The sequence below is a fragment of the Gorilla gorilla genome, chromosome 3 (assembly GCF_029281585.2).
Source record: "Gorilla gorilla gorilla isolate KB3781 chromosome 3, NHGRI_mGorGor1-v2.1_pri, whole genome shotgun sequence".
Lineage (NCBI taxonomy): Eukaryota > Metazoa > Chordata > Mammalia > Primates > Hominidae > Gorilla > Gorilla gorilla.
This window is the reverse complement of record NC_073227.2, coordinates 119,412,766-119,421,340: the sequence shown is the minus strand read 5'-3', so window position 1 is coordinate 119,421,340 and position 8,575 is coordinate 119,412,766.

Genomic DNA, 8,575 nt, shown 5'->3' with positions numbered 1-8,575 from the left:
CTGGAACTTAATAAAAGTTGGAAATTTTTAAAAAGAATGAATAAGACCTGGTATTTGATAGCACAACAGGGAGACTATAGTCAACAGTAATTTAATTCTACATTTTAATATGACTAAAAGAGTATAATGGATTGTTTGTAACACAAATAAATGCTTGAGGGGATGGACACCCCATATTACATGATGTGATTATTACACATTGCATGCCTATATCAAAACATCTCATGTACCCCATAAATATATATACCTAATACCCACAAAACTTAAAATAAAAAATGTTTTAAATAAAAATAAAGATTTCCCACAATAAAAAGATTTTTAATGGAAAAAATCACTATATTTCACATACATGTGTACATATATACATTATATATATACACACTATATATATGAAATATATAGTAATTGTGATCATGTGTGTATATATATTAATATATACACACATATATACATAAAACATTATTATATACTTTGTGTTCCAATAAGCCACAAGCTACTTTTTAAAAATAAGTTGCTAAATAATTTTCTTTTTAACATCTGCTAATTTCTTTTCTCTTAGCCCCACTCTATCATTAACTGCAATCACATGGAAGGAGATATCAGAATCTATTTAAGTGAATATTTTAAAAAGAATAAAAGCATATCTACTCTCTCAAGTTTCTATCTCTGTAAAATAACTGCCCTTTCATCTTTGATAATTTTTTTTCTTCAACTTTTAAGTTCTGGGGTACGTGTGCAGGATGTGCAGGTTTGTTACATAGGTAAATGTGTGCCATGGTGGTTTCCTGCAGAGATCCACCCATCATTTAGGTATGAAGCCCAGCATCCATTAGCTATTCTTCCAGATGCTCTCCCTCCCCCTACCCCCCTCAAGAGGCCCTAGTGTGTTGTTTCCCACCATGTGTCCATGGATTCTCATTGTTCAGCTCCCATCATAAATGAGAACACACAGTATTTGTTTTTCTGTTCCTGCATTAGTTTGCTAAGGATAAGGGCTTACAGCTCCATCCATGTCCCTGCAAAGGACATGATCTCATTCCTTTTCATGGCTGCATAGTATACCATAGCATATATGTGCCACATTTTCTTTATCCTATCTATCATTGATGGGCATTTGGTTTGATTCCATGTCTTTGCTATTGTGAATGGTGCTGCAATGAACATACATGTTCATGTATCTTTATAATAGAATAATTTATATTCCTTTGGAGATATACTTGGTAATGGGATTGCTGGGTCAAATGGTATTTTTGCCTCTGGATCTTTGAGGAATCACCACCCTGTCTTCCACAATGGTTGAACTAATAATTTACATTCCCACCAACAGTGTAAAAGCATTCCTTTTTCTCTGCAACCTCACCAGCATCTGTTGTTCCTTGACTTTTTAATAATCACCATTCTGACTGGCATAAGATGGTATCTCATTGTGGTTTGGGTTTGCATTTCTCTAATGATCAGTGATCTTTCATAATTTTTACAACACATAATGTTGAGCTTAATGATCTGCAATTGGCACTAATTAATGCTATTGATCTGTAACTGGCACTAATTAATGCTATTTTCAATAGTCAATTAAAAGTTACAAAAATTGATGTACTTATAAAATAATGTAGTAAGTAAACATTTATAGTTATAAGACTTAACAGATAAAAAGATGTATACAAAAATAGCAAAATGGAAGGTTTCAAATTATTATACTTGAGATGTTACAATGAACAGTTTAAAAGGACAACATAGAACCTAAATGCCCATCAGTGATAGACTGGATAAAGAAAATGTGGTACATATACACCATGGGATACTATGCAGTCATAAAAAGGAATGAGATCACGTCCTTTGCAGGGACATGGATGGAGCTGGAAGCCATTAACCTCAGCAAATAACGCAGGAACAGAAAACAATCATCACATGTACTCACTTATAAGTGGGAGCTGAACTATGAGAATACATGGACACATCATGGGGAACAACACACACTGGGGCCTGTCCGGGGGGCAGGAGGGAGAGCATCAGGAAGAATAGCTAACGGATGCTGGTCTTAATACCTAAGTGATGTGTTGATCTGTGCAGCAAACCATCATGGCACACGTTTACCTATGTAACAAACCTGCACATCCTGCACACGTACCCCAGAACTTAAAAGTTGAAGGGAAAAAAAAAGGATCAGATAATAATTTAGATCAGAGTAATAAAGGCTAGCTTTCACCTTGGACCAGAACTTAAAATAAAAGTTGAAGGAAAAAAAACAGGTAAGATACATAATAATTTAGATCAGAGTAATAAAGACTAGCTTTCACCTTGGAGCAATTTCTGAAACCTATCAGTTTTCTTTAAAATGATTTACCATGTATTGAATTCTGAGAGAAGATAAACATCTTTGAAAGTTTTGGCTGAAAGGATAGTAATTAATATCTCAAAGTAGAAACTTATATTCTTGCTTATTTAAGATTCTCTCTCATTAGAAATGGAAGCCAGACACTTTATCTGTAAATGCTTTGTTTGTTGGCATTGTGGGACTAAAATGCACCCCACAGGTTGTTGGCCTTTCTCATGCAATTCCCTATGTCAGTTCTTTTCTCTCTCCTCATCCCTTTCCTCCTTTCCTTTGCTTCAGTGAATCCTTTCTAGATTCCATTTCAGACCCATCTCTTTTTCAGATCTTTGCAGTCACAAAGCTGTTCTCACTCCCTGATCTCCTTTGATGCTCAGTGTTTTTAATCAAAATCCTATCACACGCCGTTTCCATTGCTAGTTTTTCAAGTACATGTTTGTAAAATCCCTGAAGGCAGAACAATCTTTGAATCCATCCCTCTATCAGAGATGGTCGATAAATATACGTTGCTTGATAACAAAAGTCTATCCTCGTGTCTGAATAGTTTATATTCACCCTTTTGAATGGAATTTTTCCAAAACATTTTCTATATTTCCTTTTTTTCCTAAATAGATAATCCCAAATCTAATCTTAACAACTCAGAATAGTCATTATTGAAATGGGAGAGTTCCCTGATCCCCCTCACAGGATGTGCAACAGGGGTGTGACTCGCCTGTTCAGTCACCATTGCTCAAACCCCTGACAAGAAGGCGAGCATGCAGACTGGCAGGTGCAGGAGTCAGGGCGAGTGCTTCAGGCTCCGGCCCCACAGTAGTGTCCAGGGGTGGGTGCCTGCAGCCCCAGTGTTACAAGGTTCTTTTAGCCTTGCTGCCCACAGTCAACATAACTGTTAACCAGCTCAATGGACCCTCTGCTTTTTTGCAAGGGCAGAGGGCCAGTGTGACAACTTTCTGTATCCCAAGCTCTTGCCCAGCATCCAGGAAGAATTAGGTTGCACACAGACTTGAAGGATGAATGCAGGGTTTTATTGAGTGGTGAAGGTGGCTCTCAGCAGGATGGATGGGGAGCTGGAAGTGGGGATGGAGTAGGAAGATTTTCTTCCCCTGGAGTTTGGCCATCCAGAGGCCAAACTCCTCTCCCACCGCCTCCAGCCTAACTCCTCTTGGCGTTTAGATGTTCCTCCTCTTCTCTCTTTCTCTGCCACATCATTCTGCCATTCATCTGCTTGTTTCCTCATCTCCTCATCTGTTCATCTGCTTCTAGAGCCTGAGGTTCAGAGTTCATATGGGTACCGGATGGGGGGCATAGCAGGTCAAAAGGCAACTTTCAGGGCACAAAAACAGAAATGCCCATTCCCACTTAGGGCCAAGGGTCTCCAGGCTTGAGGGTGGGGCCTTTGCTGGGGAACCACCCTCTTGTATCCAGTATTTCCCTGTCTCTTGTCCATATTATTATGATCATTAATTTTTATGCTAAATTGTGATTCAGTAGTCTCAGTCTCTCTCTACTCCCCCCCACCCTCTGAGCAATCACTGCTGCAGTAAATGTCCCTGTCTCTATCAGTCTTCTAATTTTCATACCTAGTTCTGCGATTCAAAAAAAAATTCTGATTATCCTTGGCAGAGCTGTTAGAATTATATATAAAATCAATGAGACTGAGCAAAGTGGCTTACATCTGTAATCCCAGCACTTTGGGAGGCTGAGGCAGGACAACGGCATAAGCTCAGATGTTTGAGACCAGCCTGGGGAACATAGCAAGACTTTGTCTCTACTAAAAATAAAAGTAAAAATAAAAAATAGCTGGGCATGTCAGTGTGTGCTTGTAGTCTTAGCCACTTGGGAGGCTGAGGTGGAAAGAGGATCACTTGAGCCCAGGAGATCGAGGCTGCAGTGAGCTGTGATTGCACCACTGCACTCCAGCCTGGGCGACAGAGGAAGACCCTGCCTCAGAAGCAAAAATAAAACTGAGAAACCCTAGAGTGAGTTGTATGGAGTTTAAGGCTTCACCTCCATCATTCCTTCAGCAACAGAGGCTTTTTTTCTCCTCCATGCACCCAGTTGAAATTCCTAGTAATGTATAGTATAATTTTTGTTTTGTTTTGTTTGTTGTTGTTGTTACTGTTTAAGACAGAGTCTCTGTCACCCAGGTTGGAGGGCTGTGGCATGATCTCTGCTCACTGCAATCTCCACTTCCCAGGCTCAAGTGATTCTCCTGCCTCAGGCTCCCAAGTAGCTGGAATTACAGGCCGTGTGCCACCACCCCCAGCTAATTTTGTTATTTTTAGTAAAGATGGGTTTCTGCCATGTTGCCAAGGCTGGTGTCGAACTCCTGGCCTCAGGTGATCTGCCCGCCTTGGCCTCCCAAAATGCTGGGAGTACAGGCATGAGCCACTGCACCTGGCCAATAGTATAATTTTTCAAAATGCACACCAAATGCCTAAGTTGCTCAAATATATCTCTTTCAAAATGAGGAGTGAATGCTGAATCTCTATATGATACTCCAGAGAAAACAAAAATCATACATCAATGATGCCATTGGCAATATGTAGAAAACCTCCAGTTAAGAACTATGCTTCAAAGGCATTTTTAAAAGTTTATAAACTACTGACAGTTGTCCACTTTTCCTGAGTATTCTCATTCATTCTTCACTTAAAGAATATTGCTTTTTGAAAGAGTAGGGGCAACACAAATTAAAATATTTCAAAGGAGTCAAGCCAGTGAAATAAAACTGGAATGGAACTTGACCCCTCCAAAGGAAAAAATCAAAAGTGGTAATTTAAAGGTTTGATGGATGATCTACCTTCCCGTGTTCTAAACACTTCATTAGAATTACCGCTCCCCCTCCCCCAGTGCTCTGGACCAAACATTGGAAATCTGTCCAAGGCATATAAGCCAGAGACCTTCAGTATGTTAAAGATTATTAAATTTTCAGGAAAAAAATTATATTGTTCAGTATAATAAGATACATGGGTCTATGCAAAAAAAACTTATTTTTTGGTCTGAAATTATTACAAACATTTAAGAACACCAGTTACTAGGGTGCACAATAGTTGAATTTAGAAGGCAATACAATCACAGTATATTACTCTGAGAAGAAAAAATAATGCAGTTTTAAGATATATTTACAATGCCTTCAAACATTGCTTTTCAAATGCTACTACAAATGCTACTATAGTGCCCCCTGGTGTTTTGTTTTGTTTTGTTTTGTTTCATTTTTTTTTTATGTTTTTCCATCTGCTAAATCTTATTTTCTTTGAGAAAAAGAATTTGCAAAGAGATAAAATAGCATCTTTCACTTATATCGTAGTTGACATTTTAAGTATTTTCATACATGTTATTTCATCTGAAGAGCTTCTTGAGGGCAGGACTATTTTCATATTCTTTGAGAGGCTTGCAGAGAGCAGGCCTCCAGCAATGCACCTTGTGAAGCAAGCAAGAACTTCACTGAATGAATCCTGTATTACAGGGAAAACAGGCAGTATTTTTCTTACTGGTTTATGAGAATCATAGCACCTGCAAGCTGAACATTATCTTAAGGATGAATGGGAACAGTAGGAAAGTGTCTTTGTTCTTAGGGGATACTTGCTGAAGAAGATAGGGGTGAATTTCATGAGTTCTGCAACTTCCTTTCAAATGGTTCATCAAAAAAAATGTGTGACTGGGGAGTCAAGATGGCCGAATAGGAACAGCTCCGGTCTACAGCTCCCAGCATGAGCGACGCAGAAGATGAGTGATTTCTGCATTTCCATATGAGGTACCGGGTTCATCTCACTAGGGAGTGCCAGACAGTGGGCGCAGGACAGTGGGTGCAGCGCACCTCGTGCGAGCCAAAGCAGGGCGAGGCATTGCCTCACTCCGGAAGTGCAAGGGGTCAGGGAGTTCCCTTTCCTAGTCAAAGAAAGGGGTGACAGACGGCACCTAGAAAATCGGGTCACTCCCACCCCAACACCGCGCTTTTCTGACGGGCTTAAAAAATGTCGCACCAGGAGATTATATCCCGCACATGGCTCGGAGGGTCCTATGCCCACGGAGTCTCGCTGATTGCTAGCGCAGCAGTCTGAGATCAAACTGCAAGGCCGCAGTGAGGCTGGGGGTGGGGCACCCGCCATTGCCCAGGATTGCTTACGTAAACAAAGCAGCCAGGAAGCTCGAACTGGGTGGAGCCCACCACAGCTCAGGGAGGCCTGCCTGCCTCTGTAGGCTCCACCTCTGGGGGCAGGGCACAGACAAATAAAAAGACAGCAGTAACCTCTGCACACTTAAAATGTCCCTGTCTGACAGCTTTGAAGAGAGCAGTGGTTCTCCCAGCATGCAGCTGGAGATCTGAGAAAGGGCAGACTGCCTCAAGTGGGTCCCTGACCTCTGACCCCCGAGCAGCCTAACTGGGAGGCACCCCCCAGTAGGGGCAGACTAAAACCTCACACGGCCGGGTACTCCTCTGAGACAAAACTTCCAGAGGAACGATCAGACAGCAGCATTCACGGTTCATGAAAATCCGCTGTTCTGCAGCCATCGCTGCTGGTACCCAGGCAAACAGGGTCTGGAGTGGACCTCTAGCAAACTCCAACAGACCTGCAGCTGAGGGTCCTGTCTGTTAGAAGGAAAACTAACAAACAAAAGGGACATCCACACCAAAAACCCATCTGTATATCACCATCATCAAAGACCAAAAGTAGATAAAACCACAAAGATGGGGAAAAAACAGAGCAGAAAAACTGGAAACTCTAAAAAGTAGAGCACCTCTCCTCCTCCAAAGGAACACAGCTCCTCACCAGCAACAGAACAAAGCTGGACAGAGAATGACTTCGGCGAATTGAGAGAAGAAGGCTTCAGACGATCAAACTACTCTGAGCTACAGGAGGAAATTCAAACCAAAGGCAAAGAAGTTGAAAACTTTGAAAAAAATTTAGATGAATGTATAACTAGAATAACCAATACAGAGAAGTGCTTAAAGGAGCTAATGGAGCTGAAAGCCAAGGCTCGAGAACTACGTGAAGAATGCAGAAGCCTCAGGAGCCGATGCGATCAACTGGAAGAAAGGGTATCAGTGATGGAAGAGCAAATGAAGGAAATGAAGTCAGAAGGGAAGTTTAGAGAAAAAGGAATAAAAAGAAAGGAACAAAGCCTCCAAGAAATATGGGACTATGTGAAAAGACCAAATCTACGTCTCATTGGTGTACCTGAAACTGATGGGAGAATGGAACCAAGTTGGAAAACACTCTGCAGGATATTATCCAGGAGAATTTCCCCAATCTAGCAAGGCAGGCCAACATTCAGATTCAGGAAATACAGAGAATGCCACAAAGATACTCCTCGAGAAGAGCAACTCCAAGACACATAATTGTCAGATTCACCAAAGTTGAAATGAAGGAAAAAATATTAAGGGCAGCCAGAGAGAAAGGTCGGGTTACCCTCAAAGGGAAGCCCATCAGACTAACAGCGGATCTCTTGGCAGAAATTCTACAAGCCAGAAGAGAGTGGGGGCCAATATTCAACATTCTAAAAGAAAGGAATTTTCAACCCAGAATTTCATATCCAGCCAAACTAAGCTTCATAAGTGAAGGAGAAATAAAATACTTTATGGACAAGCAAATGCTGAGAGATTTTGTCACCACCAGGCCTGCCCTAAAAGAGCTCCTGAAGGAAGCACTAAACATGGAAAGGAACAACCAGTACCAGCCACTGCAAAATCATGCCAAATTGTAAAGACCATCGATGCTAGGAAGAAACTGCATCAATTAACGAGCAAAATAACCAGCTAACATCATAATGACAGGATCAAATTCACACATAACAATATGAACCTTAAATGTAAATGGGCTAAATGCTCCAATTAAAAGACACAGACTGGCAAATTGGATAAAGAGTCAAGACCCATCAGTGTGCTGTATTCAGGAAACCCATCTCACATGGAGAGACACACACAGGCTCAAAATAAAGGGATGGAGGAAGATCTACCAAGCAAATGGAAAACAAAAAAAGGCAGGGGTTGCAATCCTAGTCTCTGATAAAACAGACTTTAAACCAACAAAGATCAAAAGAGACAAAGAAGGCCATTACATAATGGTAAAGGGATCAATTCAACAAGAACAGCTAACTATCCTAAATATATATGCACCCAATACAGGAGCACCCAGATTCACAAAGCAAGTCCTTAGAGACCTACAAAGAGACTTAGACTCCCACACAATAATAATGGGAGACTTTAACACCCCACTGTCAACATTAGACAGATCAATGAGA